Genomic DNA, 24,600 nt, shown 5'->3' on the forward strand with positions numbered 1-24,600 from the left:
TCTGTTGTACTTATTCTCTAACACACAAAGGATATTTCACAATAGAATGCCGAGCACTAGCATGTGGCTCCAGCCCCCCAAAGTAACCTAGATGACAGTGACCTTCAAACTTCTGAGCTTTTCACAGCCTCTTCCAACTTGCTGCTGGCCCCTCCCATCATTTCCCTTCTGAATCCATGTCGTACCAATCGTAATCCGTGCCTGTTTGTACTCACTCACCAGCTGTCAGTCATAGTAATGCTTTCTTTCGGTGATGGTCCGTCAGGACGGGAAAGGAAAAATGTTCTCCTGACGCTTTGCATGGATTGTTTATTTTATTGAGCATGGTAAATATCAACTGTCATTTAAGAAAATAATTCTGAGCTATAGTTGTTTAATGTTGTCTCCTTGCACCTTGAGCTGAATGGACAATGTTTGCGTCTTGGGCTGAATTCAATTTTGCAGTCAGTTAAATCTGTAATCTATATGTATCTGGGCATTTTCCATTGTATTTTCTTAATTGTACTGAGTGAAATATGTACTTGCCAACTGTGCATAGCATTCAAGTTAGGTGCAAGATTGTTGGAAAACTAATCATGCAATAACATAGGTGGACAGTCTTAGAACATAGAACATAGAACAATACAGCACAGAACAGGCCCTTCGGCCCACGATGTTGTGCCGAACATTTGTCCTAGCTTAAGCACCTATCCATGTACCTATCCAATTGCCGCTTAAAGGTCACCAATGATTCTGATTCTGCCACTCCCACAGGCAGCGCAATCCATGCCCCCACCACTCTCTGGGCAAAGAACCTACCCCTGACATCCCCCCTATATCTTCCACCCTTCACCTTAAATTTATGCCCCCTTGTAACACTCTGTTGTACCTGGGGAAAAAGTCTCTGACTCTCTACTCTATCTATTCCCCTGAACATCTTATAAACCTCTATCAAGTCACCCCTCATCCTTCGCCGTTCCAATGAGAAAAGGCCTAGCACTCTCAACCTATCCTCGTACGACCTATGCTCCATTCCAGGCAACATCCTGTTAAATCTTCTCTGCACCCTCTCCAAATCTTCCACATCTTTCCTAAAATGAGGCGACCAGAACTGCACACAGTACTCCAAATGTGGCCTTACCAAGGTCCTATACAGCTGCAACATCACCTCACGACTCTTGAATTCAATCTCTCTGCTAATGAATCCTCATACACCATAGGCCTTCTTACAAACTCTATCCACCTGAGTGGCAACTTTCAAAGATCTATGAACATAGACCCCAAGATCCCTCTGCTCCTCCACCTTACTAAGAAAACTACCGTTCACCCTGTATTCTGCATGCTTATTTGTCCTTCCAAAATGGACAACCTCACACTTGTCAGGGTTGGACTCCACCTGCCACTCCTCAGCCCAGCTCTGCATCATATCTAAGTCCCTTTGCAGCCGACAACAGCCCTCCTCACTATCCACAACTCCACCAATCTTCGTATCGTCTGCAAATTTACTGACTCACCCTTCAAGTCCCTCTTCCAAGTCATTAGTAAAAATTACAAACAGCAGAGGACCCAGAACTGATCCCTGCGGAACTCCGCTTGTAACTGGGCTCCAGGCTGAATATTTACCATCTACCACTACTCTCTGACTTTGACCGGTTAGCCAGTTCTCTATCCAACTGGCCAAACTTCCCACTATCCCATGCCTCCTGACTTTCCGCATAAGCCTACCATGGGGAACCTTATCAAATGCCTTACTAAAATCCATGTACACTACATCCACTACTCTACCCTCATCCACATACTTGGTCACCTCCTCAAAGAATTCAATAAGACTTGTAAGGCAAGACATACCCCTCACAAATCCGTGCTGGCTGTCCCTAATCAAGCAGTGTCTTTCCAGATACTCATCAATCCTATCCCTCAGTACCCTTTCCATTACTTTGCCTACCACCGAAGTAAGACTAACTGGCCTGTAATTCCCGGGGTTATCCCTATTCCCTTTTTTGAACAGGGACACAACATTCGCTGCTCTCCAGTCCCCTGGCACCACCCCCATTGACAGTGAAGATGAAAAGATCATTGCCAACGGTTCTGCAATTTCTTCTCTTGCTTCCCATATAATCCTAGGATCTATCCCGTCAGGCCCGGGGGACTTGTCTATCCTCAAGTTTTTCAAAATGCCCAACACATCTTCCTTCCTAACAAGTATCTCCTCTAGCTTACAACAATATGGTCCCTCTCATTTGTAAATACTGAAGAAAAGTACTCATTCAAGACCTCTCCTATCTCTTCCAACTCAATACACAGTCTCCCACTACTGTCCTTGATCGGACCTACCCTCATTCTCGTCATTCTCATGTTTCTCACATGCGCATAAAAGGCCTTGGGGTTATCCTTGATCCTACCCACCAAAGATTTTTCATGCCCTCTCTTAGCTCTTCTAATCCCTTTCTTCAGCTCCCTCCGGCTATCCTGTATCCCTCCAACGCTCAGTCTGAACCTTGTTTCCTCAACCTTATGTAAGCCTCCTCCTTCCTCCTTACAAGACATTCAACCTCCCTTGTCAACCAAGGTTCCCTCACACGACCATCTCTTTCCTGCCTGACAGGTGCATACATATCAAGGACACGTCGTATCTGTTCCTTGAAAAGGTTCCACATTTCAACAACATCCTTCCCTGACAGCCTGTGCTCCCAATTTATGCTCCTCAGATCCTGTCTTGCAGCATCGTATTTATCCTTCCCCCAATTGTAAAACCTGCCCTGTTGCATGCACCTATCTCTCTCCACAACCAAGGTGAAAGTCACAGAATTGTGGTCACCATCACCAAAATGCTCACCCACTAACAAGCCCATCATTTGTCCCGGTTCATTACCAAGTACTAAATCCAATATGGCCTTCCCTCTGGTCAGACAATCAACATACTGAGTTAGAAAAACTTCCTGGACACACTGCACAAACACTGCCCCGTCCAATCTACTTGATCTAAAGAGCTTCCAATCAATATTTGGGAAGTTGAAATCGCCCTGACTACTACCCTGTGGCTTCTGCACCTTTCCAAAATCTGTTTCCCAATCTGTTTCTCCACATCTCTGCTGCTATTGGGGGGCCTATAGTAAACACCCAACAAGGTGACTGCTCCTTTCCTATTTCTGACTTCAGCCCATACTACCTCCAAAGGCAGATCCCCCTTGAACTGCCTTTCTGCAGCCATTATACCATTTCTAATTAGCAATGCCTCCCCTTTTTTACGCCCCCCCCCCCCCCCATCTTACTGAAACATTTGTAACCAGGAACCTCCAACAACCATTCCTGTCCCTCTTCTATCCACGTTTCCGTGATGGCCACAACATCGTAGTCCCAAGTACCGATCCACGCCTTAAGTTCACCCACTTTATTTCTGATACTCCTTGCATTGAAGTATACACACTTGAGCCCATCTCTGTGTCCGCAAGTATTCCCTATCAGTGCTACCTTCTCCACAGCCTCCCTACATTCTTGGACATCCTGAAAAACAGCTAACCTACTTGCTGGACTATAAGTCCGGATCCCATCCCCCTGCCAAGTTAGTTTAAACCCCCCCGAAGAGTGCTAGCAAACCTACCTCCCAGGATATTGGTGCCCTTCTGGTTCAGGTGCAACCCGTCCTGCTTGTACAGGTCCCACCTTCTCCAGAATGCAGTCCAATTGTCCAAATACCTGAAGCCCTCCCTCCTACACCATCCTTGCAGCCATGTGTTCAACTGCACTCTCTCCCTATTCCTTGCCTCACTGTCACATGGCAACAGCAACAACCCAGAGATGACGACTCTGTCCGTCCTAGCTTTTAGCTTCCAGCCTAACTCCCTGAGCTCCTGAATGACCTCCCCATCCCTCTTCCTACCTATGTCGTTGGTGCCAATGTGCACCACGACTTCTGGCTGCACACCCTCCCCCTTAAGGATTCTGAACACGGTCCGAGATGTCTTGGACCCTGGCACCCGGGAGGCAACAAACCATCTGAGAGTCTCGCCCATGTCCACAGAATTGCCTGTCTGTCCCTCTAACTATAGAGTCTCCTATAACTAGCGCTCTCCACCTCTCCCCCTTTCCCTTCTGGGCCTCAGAGCCGGACCTTGTGGCAGAGACCCGGTCACTGCAGCTTACCCCGTCCTCCCCAACAGTAGGCCGTCCTCCCCAACAGTATCCAAAGTGGTATACTTATTGTTGAGGGGAATGACCAGAGGGGATCCTGCACTGCCTGCTTCCTCCCCTTCCCACCTCTAACTGTTACCCAGCTACCTCTGTTCTCTAGCGTAACTATGTCCCTGTAGCTTCTATCTATCACCCTCTCAGCCTCAGTTCATCCAACTCCAGCTCCAGTTCCCTAACGCGGTCTGTGAGGAGCTGGAGCTGGCTGCACTTCCTGCAGGTGAAGTCAGCAGGAGCATGGTCACCCCTACCTCAAACATCCTGCAGGAGGAACATTCCACTGCCATAACTCTACACTTAGTCTCCAAAACAAGAACACTAAGTCGCTTATCTGTCCAGCCAACTGAGTCCTTTTTTTCAGGTTAGAGGAGGAGGGAGGATGGGAGACACTACACGTTTAGTGTCTCGGGTTCCTTCTCCACTCAAACTTCTTACCTTCCCAGTAGCCTCTGTTGATGACTTCCGGGATCCCGCTCCTAGTTGAAAAAAAAACACAGACTGCAAAAAGAAAAACGTTAATTTAAACTGGTTTCCACTTACCTTCCGGCTTCCCTCTCTGTGTGCCCGCTGTAGCACTAAGATTAAAACTAAGTCTTAAAACTAAGATTCACAGAAGTAAATGGATACTAATTTCCAGTAGAAGTAGAAGATCCAGGGCTTGAAAATGAGCTTTTCACTTTGAGTCCCTGACTATGCTTTGTCACAATGGTGGAAAAATGTAGGCTATCACTTTCAACTTTCTTCACTCGATTTTATTCTCTGAGATTGTCATTCTGAGACTAAAACGGATTTAAAAAAACACAAACACCTACTTAAAATGACAGCAGCAATCACCTGACCACAGAGTAAGGCAAGTTCAAGAAATCAATGTGGAATAAACAAAATCATCTGATCTGAAATTATCATTTTGACTAAAGCTATCAAAACCTGTCAATCATATGAGGTATCAAGAAAATCATCTGCCTTGCTTTAATACACACTAGCATGAGAAATTGCACATATTGACCATGTAACTTGTCTGCGATGATCCAACTTAGAAAGACAATGCACTCAGACTCAGGAATACAAAAATTAGCAGTTTATAGTAGCTACTTGACAGAACTGCAGACACAAAAAAAAGGAAGAGGGATTGCCCCATTTAGGTCATTCTTTGCTTACTTGTCTCTTGACATCAGGAGACATGTTATCTCATGCAGATTTCTCCTGATTCCTTTTCAGATATCGAATAAACTGCAATAAAAATGAATCAATATTTTAGGAAATAAGGACTGGAAACTTTTCTCTGTCCCTGTTTTCACTTCACCACTTTGTGAACAGCACCTGGTAAAGGATACAAATCAGAGAAAACAACCATTTACAATGAACTAAAAGGTATCTACAAATGTTACCACTGCTGAGGATACCAGTTAGCAATTCAACAACTGTGGTCTCAGGTTAAAAGTCTAACATCTCAAGAACTCTAATGACTTTTAAACTTTTATTTTTCCTGTCTTTGTGTTAAACTTATTATCAATGTATTTCTGTGTTGATTTTGTGGTATTGTATTTTTTGGGCTTATTAGGGATTAAAACTCATCTTTTATTCCCTCAAGAGCTTATGATTAGCTCCTTTATTTTGATTTAAGTGAAATAGCTGTTTGCTAAAAATAAATATTGAGGTCAACTGAGGCAATATTTAAAAAAGCAGAGCCCATTTAGCCCTCCTCATTTGGTCATAACATTTTTTTCCAAATATGTTTGCATTATTTCTGTGTTAAGAGTACAAAAACTGGCAAATGATAATTTCATGGCTCTGATGCTTTGGTTGTCAATTCAATGTATGACTAACAGCAGAACCTTTAGCTGCCTCAGCTAACCTTTCTCTGATAACCTACTCCTCGATTTCACCAAATCATTTAATGAACTTCTTCAAATTGATCGTCTCAGCCACATTTTTGACTATTATTCTGAATTTCTCCCTGTTAGTATCTCATCCTCCCCAACACTGTATTTCCAATTTGTCAAGCTCCTTGGAATGTGGATCTTCTGAATGACTCCACTTGCCTTGATATAAGCCAATGGCTTGATGCATGAACTGTACAATTCCTACTTGAGAAAAAGCCACCAAGTCAAATTCATCAAACACCACTCAACAAAGAAAAGACATGAGTTTCCTCCTTTAGGTCATTGTTTGTTTACTCCTCGCTTGACATCAGTAGACATTTTATCTCATTGAGAATTCTCCAGATTCCTTTTCAGACATCAAACAAACTGCACTAAAACAATTCAATAGTTTGGGAAATAAAATATCAAGGTATATTAAGTTATAATTAATTCCCAATGCCTCTGAAATTGATGAGTAAATTCTAAATCTATGCCATTAACACAGGGTATACTCAATCAGCTAAATACAGTAGAAAACAATTTGCTTTGTCCTGACAAAAAGAAATGAGAACATTTTCTTCAGATTTGTGATTCTTGGGAAAGAAACGTTACTAGTTCCATTCCACCAATCAGCCACCAACCAGTCATTTTTAATGAAGAGCTTATGCCCATAACATCGATTCTCCTGCTCCTCGGATGTTGCCTGACCTGCTATGCTTTTCCAGCACTACACTCTTGACTCTGATCTCCAGCATCTGCAGTCCTCACTTTCTACCAGTCATAACATATCCTGCTTTAACACTGCAAGAACCAACATCCTACAAATGAATACTAAAATGTTTCCTCTTAACTGTGTGAAGCCCACGATTGGAACATTCCTGCACGATACATTGTTTGTAACTGTATGTTCGAATCTCAAGTTTCCAGAGTTTCAGTGCAGAGGTCAGCATGGTGGCTCAGTGGTTAACACTGATGTCTCACAGAGCCAGGGACCCAGGTTCGATTCCAGCCTCAGGTGACTGTCTGTGTGGAGTTTGCATGTTCTCCCCATGTCTGCGTGGGTTTCCTCCCACGATCCAAAAATGTGAAGATTAGGTGAATTAGCCATGTGAAATTGCCCATAGTTTTCAGGTATGTTTAGGTTAGGTTCATTAGTCAGAGGTGGTGTATGGATGGGATACTCTTTGGAGGGTTGGTGTGGACTTGTTGGGTCAAATGGTCTGTTTCCACAATCTGAAGGATTCACTGTCCAAAAAGAGTTGAGGGATTGACATGTCTTAAAATGTAACCCCACATTTTGTTTGCACTACATTTGGAGTACTCACTTTCCTGCAGAAGATTGGTTGAAATTTCTACCAGATTTGTTTATGACATTAGCAGATGTTTCTCCTTAGAAATCTCAAACTATTTTGTAATTTTTTTATCTTTTAAACCCCATTATTTAATTTTGCAGTGAATTACAGATGCAATGTAAAACCTACTCATTTGCTTTCTAGCTAAAAATGTCATGGTACAGTTACTCATTTGCTAAACCTCGGTAAATTCTCCTCTGCAAATGGCTCATGTGCCATTATCCAACATCAACTGAACCACAGATGCTCTTGTCAACTGTGGTTCAGTTGTACTTTTGTTTTTCAAGCAGAAGACTGTTCAGTTAAGTCCCAAATATAGACTTGAGAATAGTAACTTTGGTAAAAGAGGGAGGCAGCACTGTTGGAAGTGTACCTTTATTTGGGATATTAAACTGAGGCCCTCTCTGCTTTCTCAGCTGGACGTAATAGGTACTATTTTGAAGAAAAGTGGGAAAACTTGCCTAGCGCCGTGGCTTATATATTTCACTCAATAACTAATACTGAAATAGATTGTCTGGTCATATCACTTTGCTGTGGTGTCAAGCTACTGTTCACAAATTTGTTGCTGCATTTCCTAGACTACAACAGTTCCTGTACTTCTTCATTGTCTCTTTATTGTTTTCAGAATACTGAAGACTGCAAATTTTGAACAGCATAGGTATGTTTAACATTGCTTTCAGGTTCAATGAATGAGAAGATCAACTACAGTCAAAACATTGCAGAAATACAAAAGAATGAAATCTTACTTAGTTTCCAAATCAAATTTTGCCATTGGAGTCCTGTGTCCTTTCTATCTCTAATTCATGTCTGATATGGAATGATCATTTTTAAAGTTCAGGGATTGTATTACGTATCACTGAAGTTTGTATGTCCAGATAAAATCAATAATCCCACCATTCCAATGGGAGGTGTCCAGAAACTGAGTGAAGGCAATCATCATAATAATTCTGCAGCTGTACTGTGCTCCCCAGTATCAGCTCAAACAAAAGGAACTTGCCCTTGTTTGTCATAAACTTTGACTCTGTCTGCACGCAAGTGATCAATTGAAATTCTTCTGAAGGATAACTTGGAAAAATCCCAGGATCCTTCAACCAATTTCACCACATCAGATTAATTTCAATTCTGTTGGTCCATGCCGTTTAATTTTCACATTAATCTGTATTGCTTCCGTTTCGATCCAGTTGATTTTCCCTGAGGCACTTTTGCACATCCTTATGTAAGAAGTGAAACGAGCTGCGTAAACACAAGTTTGTTCTTCCTTTTTAATTCTGTTGTATTCGATCTACTGGGTGTGGTTGGGAAAGGGGGTGGAGGGGTGATATTTGACTTTGTTTGATAATATGAAAAAGGGAGATAGCAAATAAGGAGCCCATACCACATCTGCCCAAACTTTTATTTCCATTGAAGTCTGCCACAGACTTCCTTGCCAGGTAACTGGAGCCTATCAATTAATTTAGCCAGCTACTTGTCAGGAAATGTATGTAAACAAGTTAAGAACACAAAAACATAAGAACTAGGAGCAGGAGTAGACCATCCAGTCCTTCGAGCCTGCTCTGCCATTCAATAAGATCATGGCTAACCTTTTCATGGGCTCAGCTCCTCTTCCCCACCCTCTCACCGTAACCCTTAATTCTTTTACTGTTTAAAAAAATCTACCTTTGCTTTAAAAACATTTACTGAAGTAGCGTCAATTACTTCACTGGGCATGGAATTCCATAGATTCACAACCCTCTGGGTGAAGATGTTCCTTTTCAATTCAGTCCGAAATCTGCTCCCTCTAATTTTGAGACCAAGCCCTCTTGTCCTAGTTTCACCTCAGTAGAAACATCCTCTCTATGTCTACCATATCTATTCCCTTCATAATTTTATATGATTCTTCAAGATTCCCCCTCATTCTTCTAAATTCCAATGAATATAATCCCAGTCTACACAGTCTGTCATTAAATCCGGCAGCTCCCCTCACTCCTCATTCCTTTCCTCTGCACTTGCCAGTAATCCACCACTCCCACAGCTACACTTCTTCCAATCCAACATGAAGTATGGAAAATACCAGATATTGTTATGAGGTTTATGGCACTTGATCTGATATGAACTGGTCAGAGAAGGCTAAATATCTATGTTAAGGGCAAGTCACTTCGAAAATGTTTTGATGAGTTACCATATAAGATAGGTGATGACTGCTGATGACCTTTTATTCCTACCCTGTCAACCATCTAACATTCAGTAAGGATCCACAAAAAAGATAATTCACAACAATGCTCCTAGATGGAGGTAACCTTTGAACCCAGACTATAAGAAAGGCTCAAGTTTCACCAGAAATTGGACTGTGACCTATTTGATTTTCAGAAATTGCTGACTCAAAATAGGCACCCACACATTAGCATAGGCAAGACATGCTGCAGATATCAACCAATCTGACACTGGATCATAAATCTTTCAGTAACCTTTGGAAATATTGAAAGTGCCCCCCAAAATTGCTTATTAACACCCTACTTTATTCCTAATAAAACAGGTGCAATGTTCCAATTTTCATCAAACTGATCTTCCAAAATTCTTCAATACAAAAGGATAGCCTGAATAATCTAACTGCACGCAGGTTTTTGATCAGTTAGTAACACTTATGACGAGCTTTTCTACTCAGCATCAATATAAGTAAAAATCATCTTCTGTGCATTACAAAGCAGAACTGGAACAGAGGGGGGTGTCAGAGTTCTTACAAAAATTAATTAACAATAAATCTAGTTGTACCTTATTTTGTCAGTCTTTCCAATCACTGTGAGACTGAATTGATTTTAATTATTTTTTTTAAAAAAGGGTTTCTGTTGCCGCATCAGCATGCAGCACCCCCCACCCCCCAACAAAAATTGAGACAGTCTTGCTTCTTTGGAATTGCATGCAGTTATTTTAAGTTAAATAAAGCACAATTCATGTGACTAGTTAGTGCATTTTGTGACTATTCTCTGCTACATTATCTGCAGAAGGATTACCTTGGTCTAATTTACCTGTGTAAACTGTGGTGCACATAGCTATAAAATGACGATTTCCGCCATTGAGGCAAATATATGTATAATTTTAGCACACAGCCTGTGCCAACACTATTAACCTTTATACAATAAAGTCCACATTGTTTATTGTCTTGAATAGCTCGAGTCTATAGGGGCCTATTCATTTTATGTTAATTTGATTTGGGTTTTACTTATTTCAACTGAACAGATTCCCAGTTAAATTATAAAACTGTACTGCTAATGCAGGTAAGTAGTAAATTATGGGTAACCTATACAGGATGGAGGCATTCTGTCCAAATGATGAGAAAAAAATTAAAACGACCTTGGATTGCGGTCTCATTTTATTTTGAGACTGTGTGTGTGAATTCAGCAGCTTACAGTAAAAGCAGTGTTCCAGTGTTCCGGAAAAAAAAATCTGGTAGCCTTAGGCAGTAAGGCAGTAATTCCAAGAGGAATAGTCTGTGACTTGGCAAACTTTATTCTTCTCTGTCTATATTCCAGTGCTGCTTGGAGCCAGCCTAAGACTCAGGTGCGGTCTCTTATTTCTAGCCCTTGTGGCAGTGCCATTCAAGTGCAGACAGGAGTTATCAGTGCAGATGTCTCGACATAACCCACACAGAGACTTTGAAGAATTAGAGTTCAAATATAATGGCAAGGTGACAACATATCCATGGCTTATCTCACAAGAAGGTGACAACATGGCCGTGTCTTATCTCACAACGGCATTGCCTCTTTTGTTGGTTCAGCAATACAAATCCGAATCAATCACTATGATAACAAACAGTTTTTAATTGTTTTTTTATGGGGTCAGTGCCAGCTGTATTTTCTGGTCAATAACATTGCATTGGACAGCAGAGAAATTACTTTCCTTGCTTCAAGGAGAAAGTGATTGGTGCAAGGCTCTATTGATCAGAAATAAATGATTGGATGAAATTATTGGTCATCAAAATCTCACCCTGACCTGGTCACGTTTTGGATCATTTTCTCACACACAGTCCTCTTCAAGGTCCATCCATTTAAGAACTCACCTGCTTCAGCACCAGTAATTTTATTCCCAAATACAATAACATCTTGCATTTTTATGGTGCCTAGAACATAATAAAACGTCTAAGGCTCATCACAGGAACATTTATAAAGCAAATTATGACCCCAAGCCACATTAGGACATCTTTGGACAGATGTTCGAGAGCTTGGTTATGAGAAATATCTTAAATGAGGAAAGCAATTTAGAGAGATGGAGAGGTTTAGCGAGGGAATTCCAGAGCTTAGCATCCAGTAAACAGAATGAATGATTGACAACGGTAAAGGAGTTTAAAGTCAACGATGTTCGAGAGACCAGAATTAGATTACTGAGGCAATCAGAAGGGCTTGAATGATTATTTAAATAGAAACAATGTGTAGAAAAATATGAGGAATTGGTGCTAAGTTAAAATGCTCTGATATTAAGCACAGACATTGTAGACTCCTTCTGAACCACAATAAGTCTGTGATTCTGTGATTCAGGAGCAGGAGAGGAGGCAGGACATTTTAAAGATAGATTTAGATGGTTTTAGCAACTGTGCAGAAATGTAATCTTGTCAAATTTAACATCAAAGGTACCATCTGGCTCAGCTTCAGCTGTTGGCTAGAGAAAGGGATGGAATTATTGAAAAGTGGAAAATTGATTGTGAAGACCTAAAGCAATGAGTGCAGTCTTCCCAATGGTTAATTGGATGATATTTCATGTCATCGTATTGGATTGGCAGTATGACAATTGAAAAGTAATGGAGAGGTCAGGAGAGTTGGTGGTGAGATAGAAGTGGGTGTCATCAGGGTGCACATCAAAACTTTAGTGTTTTCAAATTATGTTATTAATGGCAACATGCAGATCAGAAAAAGTGGGGAATACAGGATATTTTTTGAGAGACACCAGTGATAATGACATAGCTGTGGAAAGAGAAGCCATTGGACCCCTGGCTGGTTGGAGGATTGAGCTATAGGGAGAGGCTGAACAGGCTGGGGCTGTTTTCCCTGGAGTGTCGGAGGCTGAGGGGTGACCTTATAGAGTTATACAAAATTATGAGGGGCATGGATAGGGTAAATAGACAAAGTCTTTTCCCTGGGGTCAGGGAGTCCAGAACTAGAGGGTAAAAAGATATAAAAGAGACCCACAGGGCAACTTTTTCACACAGAGGGTGGAACGTGTACAGAATGAGCTGCCAGAGGAAGTGGTGGAGGTTGGTATAATTGCAACATTTAAGAGGCATTTGGATGGGTATGTGAATAGGAAGGGTTTGGAGGGATATGGGCCGGGTGCTGGCAGGTGGGACTAGTTTGGCTTGGGATATCTGGTCGGCATGGACAGGTTGGACGGAAAGGTCTGTTTCCATGCTGTACATCTCTATGACTCTATGACAGAACCAGACAAGTGTAGTAGCACCCAGATGGATGAGATGGAACAGCCTTGGATGAAGATGATACGATCAACTGTGTCAAAAACTAAAGGCTGGTCAAGAAGATAGAGGAGAGTTCTTTTACTCTTCGCAGTCACAGAGGGTGCAATTTGTACCTTTGATTTAAAACCTTTTCAGTAATGTGGCAGGGAATGGAAAGTTGATTTGAGGGAACTTAAGTATGGTTTTCCAAAGAAGATTGACAGGAGCTTGGGAAGTGACAACATCTCCAAAGATTCTCAAGACAATTGGGAGGTTGGAGATCGGGTGTAGGATGGAGGATCAGGGGTTAAGTACCTGGCTTGACTGATTGCACCTGACTGGACGTCACAAACTAAAACGATGTATTTCCACCTCAGCAGTGGAGCATCTGAAATTCATCAATTCCACTGACAAAATGCCAAAGTGCCTGGGGGTTTATATCTTTCTCCTCTAATGCAGGTTTATGTTTTGCTTTAAAAGAACTCAGGGATTTATTATTATGAAAAGCAGTAGAATTAATAAATCTCCGTGTTAATTTGATCATCCAAGGAGCATGGAAATTACATTGCACTGAAGCTGTTACCTTGTACTAGATCTCAGTCAACAGACAAAGTCGTTCAGTTGGTGGAGCCATCAGTTAATCAATTCCCCGAAGAAATTCAGAACAAGGAAATCAACCTCTAGCCCTGGACATTGGAAGAGATACATGGTCCAGTTGTGACATAGGTTTATGTTTTCAGTTAAAGCAGAATAATTGTGTTTGTATTGCTGATATAAGCAGCTTATCCACTTTAAGAATCATGTTTTAATAGCATTGCTTAAAAAATGGCTTTCATCTTCATACACACTCCCTCGATGCTACTCATCCATTATACGTCTGCCCTATATCAGATGCCATCAAGAAAATCCCTCATCTGCCCCATGTCATCTACTCTGATGTACCTTCCTATGAACTATGCTTTTTTTTGCAGTTTTCTGCTGAGTATTCTTTCATTGATCCAAACTTCATCAACTTCTGATCACCATCACAACCTGTCAACAAGTATTTGACCACTTTTCTTAACTTAGTGCAGCACATCAGAGTACATTTTTACAGCATTTGATGTGCTATATAAATACAAGCTACTTTTAATGCTGATGAGATACATGATGAGTAAAATACAAAATGAAAAGCATTCTGTTTAAGTTATTTTACAGTTGCTAATTTAATTGGGGCACGTACATGATCTCATGGGCAGAGTCTACGCTTATCCAATAAGGGAAAGGGGTGACTAAATGGTCATTAATACTAACTCACTTCAATAGGTTGATTGTGATGATGTTGTATTTTGCTTATTTTCTAGATTTGTACTTCTATATTGTGTGTGTTAAGAAGAGGAGGATAAAGTTTTAGTTTCATTTCTGAGTACTGAGTGTTGTTACTGTGTTTGCCTGCTAACTTGTTCCATGAATTTAAATAAACCCCTCAAAGTAAGCCCTTGAGGTGAATAGTTCAGTCCTGTGAGACTGAGGGTAAAAGAGAGAGAGAAAAAGGTTAAGCTGTGATGTTGTATGATACAGGGAGCCAGAAATATGTTTATCTGCAAATGCAACCAACCAGGAAGTTAGTGAGTGAGCAAGTTTCCTTATGAGAGAGTAGCCAGCCATTCAGAGATTTCAAAAGCCCTGTAATATTCACGGCATTTATCAGTCTCCAAAACAGGACAAAAGTAAATAGGTCCTATCTAATTTAGAGGTTAGTTAGAGAAAAGCTACAAAAACTGAAGGCTTTGAGGGGTAAGAGAGGAAGACATCCCGAACAAGGTTGTTAAATGCATGAGCTTAAGAAACACATGTTAAGGATTAAGTGAGCTGTATGAGCAGTTTTCTTAAAGTCTCATTGAGAGAAAATAATTGAAGAAGGTAATATTGAGTGAATGCCTAAAATAAACCAAATACAACTGTGCCAACTGAATAAGTGGTGACCCTTCAGTGAGGTTTGAGTTTCTGCAAGATTGTTGTGAAGTGTTACGACACAGGTTAAATCCCCCCCTGCTTAATTTAAAACCAGCAACACAGAAAAGATTTATCCCATGCAGTAATCTGTAAAATTTAAATGGCCAAGAACTATGTAAAGTAAGAATTAACAACTTTATTTCTTAAAGTATAATAGAGAATAATTAACTCACCACTATTTACAATTTCTTTCTCGAACCTATCTTTTACCTTTCCTTCTATAATACTAGTCCAATAAAACTCACAATTAAGATTTACAAAACAACACTTCTTATCACAAAACTAGGCAGCTTTTGGTTCTTGCTTTCAGATCTTCCTGTGTTTTCTTTTCTCCTTGTTAGGAATTTCTGCGTTATAGGTTACTGATTGAAAAAGTACTTTTAAGGGAGATATTTTTTCAAGCAGTCTGTTACATGTTTGGACTTGGCAGTTCTCCTCTCAACTATTTGATTTCCCTCGGTCTTATACCCAGAGCATTGAATTGTGTCATTGGCTTTTAAGATTGTCGATATACTCAATTCAAACTTGATTGGAAATTGGTATTTCTTTTTGGGTTATAATTTAAACTGATTGGCCAAATTCAAATTTGTTTTTGTCTGCAGGCACTGAGCTAATCAAGTTGTTCTACTCAGTGTTACATACATTGTTGCCTTATTGAGAACTCTTGGTGCTGTGTCCGGTTGTTCTGATGCTTTTAACTCTCTTAAAGTACACCAATATCTTCATAACAGAAGTCAGTAGGGCTTAATCTTTATTTATGACAGTTGTAAGAAGACCATTTCAAATAGTTGTTATCTGGTGTAAAAATAGTTTTTTCCCTGTTGTATAAATGTGTTTAACTTTTATTAAAGGTACACATTATCAGCCTCTGGTGAATACATTCAGTGACTGACCACTATAGTAAACAACCACAGAAATAAAGCTGATGGGATGCAATTCCAGCAGGCTCTGGCGGTATGGGCTTTGGCATGATGAGTGGTAGAATCTGGCAGTTCGATGAGTCTCATTTTGATGTCCAAATCATTTTATGGTGTCACGTACACTTTTCACAAGCAAAATATCAAGGCTCACATTAGGCAGTGTCAGTTCCCTCATCATTGTGATCTTCCTAAGCTTTCCTTACAAAATGGCTGTCAGGTAAACTCACCATGGAAACCAGAGTAGGCTCTTGATGGGTTGAGATGGTTACTTGCTCCAAAATATGTTTATTTTTTTCATGGGTAAATGACAGAGCAGGATATGATCCACCAGCCCCTTTTACCCCTCTGTTGTGAGCAATGGCACTCCACTCTCACAGAGGTATTGCCACTATCCTGGCATCCTCCAATGCACTGGCACTTTGCCCTCCAAGGATAGACTGGTTTAATAGGGCATACCAGCAAACAGCAGTGGACAGCTGCATCTGGTACATGTACCACAGAGGGACAAGAACCAATTGTACTGGGGCTGCTCCCTTACTCCCAGGGAGCAATCAAAATGCATGCTTTGCCTTGCATTGGCAGTTGGCACAGTCACATGACCAGGCAGATGGCCGAATGGAAGGCAGGTACAGCTTGCCATATGTCAGTGTGCAATGAACCTCTGTCTACCACAAAGTCTCAGTAATCACTCCAAACACATGGCATGAGCAGCAAGCAGTGGATCATGTCTGAACGTCTGAGGGGGATAGTCCACAGTGAAGTCCATGGGGGCAGACATCAGTTAGGAGGATGGGTGGCAGCATGTTTAGTCTAGCACAGCAACATACCACCCCACCCCCACTTTCCGAGTCTCAGGCTTTGGCCCACATTCGAGTATCTGGTCATGGCAGTGTTGCATAGGCAGACTGAACCTCTACACAGCAGGGAGTGGGTCACCATCAGTCCTTCATTCCTACCAGTCTGTGGGGTAGGTGTGGCATCATTGGGAAGATATCTGTTCACCTGCTAGGGGTCTGGGCATGTGAGAGTTGCTGCTGGCAGTTTGGATCACTTGAGGGGGTGGGCCACCACATTTTCATGGCTTCTGTTTACAGAAATGAAAGGACAAGGGCGGGTTGGTGTAAGGGGTTGACAAATAGGCAGTTGTCGGCCTAGTGTGGGGAGGTGAGAAGTGTGTGGAATTGACAAAATGGACAGCTGGAAGGCAGAGAGGGTGATGTCAGGGATCCAGTGGGATGGCAATGCTGAGACTGAATGCCATTGGCACAGGGCCATTTGCTGTTATTTCCCTGGTGAACCACATGGAGAGCACACAACGTTGAGGTGAAGGGAGTGACAATGAAGGGAAAGCGAAGTGACTTCTCAGACAGGAGGCTGCATCTTCAACCATTCCTTGGGTATCCACAGGGTAACAACACTGGCCTCCAATACAAGATATCTCAGCAGCACAGACATACTCCAGTAACCATCCTGCAGCATTACCCATCTCTTTGTGTTGTACTTCTACATCTCCATCAACACTGGGCACCTCCCTTAGATTTACATTCCAGCAGGCCAGACTGTAGACAGGAGTCACGTTAAGAGCGAGGTATTGAGAGAGTCGATGCCATGCACAGGCGTGGCTACCCTTAGAACATAGAACATAGAACATAGAACAATACAGCACAGAACAGGCCCTTCGGCCCACGATGTTGTGCCGAACTTCTATCCTAGATTAAGCACCCATCCATGTACCTATCCAAATGCCGCTTAAAGGTCGCCAATGAATCTGACTCTACCACTCCCACGGGCAGCGCATTCCATGCCCCCACCACTCTCTGGGTGAAGAACCCACCCCTGACATCTCCCCTATACCTTCCACCCTTCACCTTAAATTTATGTCCCCTTGTAACACTCTGTTGTACCCGGGGAAAAAGTTTCTGACTGTCTACTCTATCTATTCCTCTGATCATCTTATAAACCTCTATCAAGTCACCCCTCATCCTTCGCCGTTCCAACGAGAAAAGGCCGAGAACTCTCAACCTATCCTCGTATGACCTACTCTCCATTCCAGGCAACATCCTGGTAAATCTTCTCTGCACCCTCTCCAAAGCTTCCACATCTTTCCTAAAGTGAGGCGACCAGAACTGCACACAGTACTCCAAATGTGGCCTAACCAAAGTCCTGTACAGCTGCAACATCACCTCACGACTCTTGAATTCAATCCCTCTGCTAATGAACGATAATACTCCATAGGCCTTCTTACAAACTCTATCCACCTGAGTGGCAACCTTCAAAGATCTATGTACATAGACCCCAAGATCCCTCTGTTCCTCCACCTGACCAAGAACCCTACCATTAACCCTGTATTCCGCATTCTTATTTGTTCTTCCAAAATGGACAACTTCACACTTGGCAGGGTTGAACTCCATCTGCCACTCCTCAGCCCAGCTCTGCATCATATCTAAGTCCCTCTGCAGCCGACAACAGCCCTCCTCACTGTCCACAACTCCACCTATCTTTGTATCATCTGCAAATTTACTGACCCACCCTTCGACTCCCTCATCTAAGTCATTAATAAAAATTACAAACAGCAGAGGACCCAGAACTGATCCCTGCAGAACTCCACTTGTAACTGGACTCCATGCTGAATATTTACCATCTACCACCACTCTCTGACTTCGACCGGTTAGCCAGTTTTCTATCCAATTGGCCAAATTTCCCTCTATCCCATGCCTCCTGACTTTCCGCATAAGCCTACCATGGGGAACCTTATCAAATGCCTTACTAAAATCCATGTACACTACATCCACTGCTCTACCCTCATCCACATGCTTGGTCACCTCCTCGAAGAATTCAATAAGACTTGTAAGGCAAGACCTACCCTTCACAAATCCGTGCTGGCTGTCCCTAATCAAGCAGTGCCGTTCCAGATACTCGTAAATCCTATCCCTCAGTACCCTTTCCATTACTTTGCCTACCACAGAAGTAAGACTAACTGGCCTGTAATTCCCGGGGTTATCCCTATTCCCTTTTTTGAACAGGGGCACAACATTCGCTACTCTCCAGTCCCCTGGTACCACCCCCGTTGCCAGTGAAGACGAGAAGATCATTGCCAACGGTACTGCAATTTCCTCTCTTGCTTCCCACATAATCCTAGGATATATCCCGTCAGGCCCGGGGGACTTGTCTATCCTCAAGTTGTTCAAAATGTCCAACACATCTTCCTTCCTAACAGATATCTCTTCTAGCTTATCAGTCCGTTTCACACTCTCCTCTTCAACAATACAGTCCCTCTCGTTCGTAAATACTGAAGAGAAGTACTTGTTCAAGACCTCTCCTATCTCTTCCGACTCAATACACAGTCTCCCACCACTGTCCTTGATCGGACCTACCCTCGTTCTCGTCATTCTCAGGTTTCTCACATACGCATAGAATGCCTTGGGGTTATCCTTGATCCTATCCGCCAGGGATTTTTCATGCCCTCTCTTAGCTCTCCTAATCCCTTTCTTCAGGTCCCTTCTGGCTATCCTGTATCCCTCCACTGCTCTGTCTGAACCTTGTTTCCTCAACCTTATGTAAGCCTCCTTCTTCCTCTTTACTAGACATTCAACCTCCCTCGTCAACCAAGGCTCCCTCACACGACCATTTCTTTCCTGCCTGATCGGTACATACATATCAAGGACACGTCGTATCTGCTCCTTGAAAAAGTCCCACATTTCCACCACATCCTTCCCTGACAGCCTATGCTCCCAACGTATGCTCCTCAAATCCTGTCTTACAGCATCGTAATTTCCCTTCCCCCAATTGTAAAAACTTCCTTGTTGTGTGCACCTATCCCTCTCCATAACCAAGGTGAAAGTGCTCCCATCTGATGCATTTGGGACTCATTGACCACCCCAAAATATTTTGGCCAAGGATTGTTGCCACACGGTGTGATGGAGTGCCTCAAGCCCAAACAGAGATGGGACAATCACATGAGTGTAAAGTGAAATGAACAAACTGTTTACAAAACCTTGTGTGCAAAACAAACTGTATAAATTACCTGCTCAGCTATTTCTCCCATATGCCTTGAGTCTCTTTATCTGTTTCCTGCTGTGATGTACAAAGCCAGTCTCCAGCATAGAAGTGGTGGAAAGACTCAGGCACGGGGATATGGTTACCTCTAAGTTCTCACAGATGCAGATCCTGTCTTGTCCTGTAAGGAAAGGTATCCTTGCTTTGGAGAGTGTGAGCAAATATATTTCCAGCACACGCCTGCCTGCATCACCCAGCTCTTTATGGGAGCTTTTCTCCAGTAATGAGAGAACATTGGTGAATGAGGAAGTCTCAAGTGCATGCCACAGCTGCTGGTGCTGATAGTAGTTGGGGGTAAAGGTGTTAAGGGAACAAGTAGGTAGCAGGGAGGGCATGCAGGGCTAGTGGTGAAGGAACAAGGGTGTTGAGGGAGGAAAGGTGTTGCATGCAATAGAGAGGGTCTGAGAATAAGCTTTGAAGGGAGGTGGGTGAGATAGCAGCATACTGCACTTATCCAAGTGGAGTGCAGAAGGTCATTCACCTTCAAGCAGCACTGCAGCTCAGTCCTTCTCACTCTGAAGGTAGCACTGACCCAGTTAGTGATCTCCTCTCCTTTCGATCATCCTATTCACAAGGACCTCAAGTTCCATCTCAGAGAAGTATGGATTAGCCTCCACTTCTCCATCATTTCCCCTCACCCCAACCACAGTTGAGCAGCACAGCTTCCACAGGCCAGCAGGCTATGGAGAATGGCGCGACCTCAAAGGATACTGGTCTTTGGGAGGACCTTGTACTGAGTAGCAAATTACTCCAGGAACGCCAAGTGGTAAGGTGGGATGGAAACTTGCCATGAAGCCTGAAGCTCCAAGTAGCATAACGGGTTTGGCAAGATTTGTAAGGAAACACACCTGGCCACGTGGCAAGCATCACTTCACCAAACTCAACGTAACTTCAGTTTATTCTGGATTAGTGGTGCTGGAAGAGCACAGCAGTTCAGGCAGCGTTCGCTGCTCGTTGGATGCTGCCTGAACTGCTGTGCTCTTCCAGCACCACTATTCCAGAATTTGGTTTCCAGCATCTGCAGTTAATTGTTTTTACCTCGTAACTTCAGCTTAGCCAAAAGAACATAAGATTCAGCCCACAGTCTATTAAGCCAGGTTTCACATTGCGATCTGACTTGACCAGCAGTATCATCAACGAGGATCATAATAACATTGGCGAGGGTGTCAAAATAGATTGCCTTTTCACTATCCAACAAGGGAAGCATATAAAATAAGAATGAATGATGGGGTGATGGTGGGTGGGGTAAGGAAGAGAGGTTAAATAACAGCAAGAGGGATTTCTCAAAGATTGAGACAAGCCCATTGCATTTTATACCCTGATTGTGAGTTTAAGCTCAATACATTATATTTGTTATCCCATTTCTTAACATTTTAATATAGTTTCAAAGGGTAAGAAAAACTGTCCAACAAAGTGAATTATAAATCTGAACTGCAATCTAAATGCCACTGTGATTTTATTTGACTTTCAAGTCATGATATCTAAAAACACAGACTGATTAATAAAAAATTCCATTAATTTTGAACAGTAATCCAAACACACTCTTCGTGTACAAACAAAACATTGCATGGCCGTTGACTGAAGCAGTTTTCTATGATTTTTATGGCTAACATTTGTGTTTCAATATCCACACTTGGGCTAACGTTCTGTTTGATTATTCCCCCTCCCCCCAGCTCTTTGCATATAAAAATGAAAACAAATAATGTCATTGTGAGATGTTGCAGGATAGGCGGCAATGATATTAATGAGTCTTGGGTGGAGTTTTCAACAACCTATTGCTTCCATTATCTCTCATTGAGCTGACAGAGTTAAAAGAAAGCTGAAGTGTTTTGATCCAAAGCTGAAGTCCTCAGCAACATTGATGTGTCTTTATCTTTGTTAGCTTATTCAATGGATGCTGTTGAGTGCTATGCAGCCTCAGCCCCCACCCTAACCCTAACCCTACATTTCCTGTGGCTAAGCCACCTAACCTGCACATCCCAGTACACTACAGGGCAATTGAGCATAGTTAATCCACTAACCTGCACATCTTTGGACTGTGGGAGGAAACTGGAGCACTCAGAGGAAACCCACATAGACACAGGGAGAATGTGCAAACTCCACACAGACTGTCACTCAAGGCTGGAATCAAATTCAGGTGCCTGGTGCTGTAAGGCAGCAGTGCTAACCACTGAACCACCCCAGTCCATTACAATTAAAGTGTCTTTTCAAATGATCATCATTACCAACTTACATGAACCACCCATCACTACACCTAATTGCAGTTGCAGCATTTCATCGATTGTTGTCAGTCAGTTACCACACAATATGTAATAAATGTGAGGGGTGAGTTCATTTTCACTGCCAGCAACTTTTACAATCTCATACAGTCATCTACATTCCTAGAGTACTTGCATCCAGTAATCCCTTAGAAGGCATGATATCACTTTCTAAATGAGATATTCCAGCAGTCTTGTTACTATCACCACACTGCTCCAAGACAGCCCTGTGTACTGCATAATATTAATTTCAACACTTTATTGCTTTAAGTAAGTTAATCCTGTCTGTTCAACTCCAGGGAGAAAATACGTGGTATATGCAGTAAGCTTTACTGTGAAAATGTGTGAAAGGTACATCAATGTGGTAATCCTTTGGTGAGGTGGGGTAGTTGGTGGTGATAAAAAAAATGCTGGAATGTCACAGGAGAAAGAGCACTGTTGTACATGGGTCTGAAAGGACTGACATTTGATTGAGGTTAGTAGCAACACCATTGTGATGATACCATGAGAACTTGGTCAGAGTAAAGAAGTTGGAAACAGATCTGGGGTGAATGGGCATCTAGCAGTCTCTGCAATAATAGATATTAGTCATGTCACTTCAAAGTTGTAGCAGTGATGCAATAAGCTTTTTTCTTCACTCAAGAAAACTCTTCCAAGTACATCGTAATAATAGATATTCTCATCCATATTCGATCACATAAGGCGACATGTAACACATCCCATTGTAATTCTAAATATATCACACAATGTTTCACTGACTAGCTGTCATGCAAATTTGGCATAATTATGGATAAATCATCTACTGAAATAACATCAAAATACTGTAGATAGACATGGCTGAAGCGAGAATTAACTCAATAGAGAACTCATTTAAAACTTTGACTAAAAATACATCTTTGGTTTAAAAATTCAATCCTATCCCACATTTCACAGTATAGATGGAGAGGGGCCAGAGTTGACATAAGCAGCTTATAGAACAAGGCTGGGGAAATAATAATGGAAATCTAGGAAATGGCAGAAGAGTTGAACAAATAATTTTCACTGTAGTGGCACAAATTGCATTCTAAATTACTAAATAATAAATAACAATTACTAAAAGGCTGAGAATCTAAAAGCTTTGTCCCCCACACAATTAAGGGCGGCACTGTGGCTCAGTGGTTAGCACTGCTGCCTCACAGCACCAGGATCCCAGGTTTGATTCCAGCTTCAGGCAACTGTCTGTGTGGAGTTTGCACATTCTCCCCGTGTCTGCGTGGGGTTGCTCCGGTTTCCTCCCACAGTCCAAAGCTGTGCAGGCCAGGTGAATTGGCCATGCTAAATTGCCCATAATGTTAGGTACATTAGTCAGAGGGAAATGGTGCTGGGTGGGTGACTCTTCGGAGGGTTGGTTTGGGCTGAAGGGCCTGTTTCCACACTGGAGGGGAATCTAGTCTAAAACAATCCATATCCCTTTGTTCCCTGTCTATTCATGTGTCTTTCAAGATGCTCCTTAAACATTGCTATTATATCTGCAAGCACAACCTCCTCTGACAGTGCATTCCAGGTATTAACACTCTTTGGGTAAAAGACTTGCCTCTCACATTTCCTTTAAACCTACCCTTTTTTATCATAAACCTATGTCCCCGGTAACTGACATTTCCACCCTGAGAAAAGGCTCCAACTATCCAATCTATCCAGGCCTCTCATAATTCTGTAAACTTCTATCAGGTCACCCCTCAGCCTCTGACATTCCAGTGAAAACAATCTAAGTTTGTCTAATCTCTCCATATAGCTAATACTCTCCAAACCAGGCAACATCCTGGTAAAACTTTTATGTGCCCTCTCTGGAGGTGTGGTAACCACTACTGTATGCAATATTCCAAATGTGGTTGAACTGAAGTTTTATAAAGTGATTCACGATGGTAGCATAAATGGGAAGTTGGATTATTATCTGAATAGTGATGGATTGAGAAAGAGGAGGTGCAGTGAGGCCTGGATGTCCTTGTACACCAGTCCCTGTAAGTATACTTGCAGAGGCAGCCGATGGTGAAGATGGCAAATAACATGTTGGCCTTCATGTCAGAGAATTTGAGTACACGAACAGGGATATTGTGTTGCAACTGTGCAAGGCTTTGACAAGACCACACCTGGGGCATTGGGTGCAGTTTTGGTCCCCCGTCCGAGGAAGGATATTCTGTCAATGGAGGAGGTATGACAAAATTTTACTAGATTGATTCATGGCTTGGAAGGACTAATGTATGAAGAGAGATCAGATAGATTAGGTCTATATTCACCTGGATTTTGAAAACTTACAGCTTAAATTTTGCTGTACACATTTCTGTGTTTTTTCAAAAGCTCTAATATTGAAAGAGATGATGGAAAAACAGAAGAACGAGGGAAAAGGGTATAGTCAGTGAAGATGTGAGCTTTTTAACCAACAAACCTTGTTGTTTTGTCCTTTTGCTTTTGGGGAGCATTGAGACAAAATGACAGCCCGCCAACATGCTGGATGAAGAAACATGTGACAGAAAGCTATAGTGATGCATAGGGGAACTATTGGCAACGGGTCCTGACAATTGGGAAATGCAAACA

This window comes from Chiloscyllium punctatum, chromosome 39, assembly GCF_047496795.1.
Source record: "Chiloscyllium punctatum isolate Juve2018m chromosome 39, sChiPun1.3, whole genome shotgun sequence".
Taxonomy (NCBI): domain Eukaryota; kingdom Metazoa; phylum Chordata; class Chondrichthyes; order Orectolobiformes; family Hemiscylliidae; genus Chiloscyllium; species Chiloscyllium punctatum.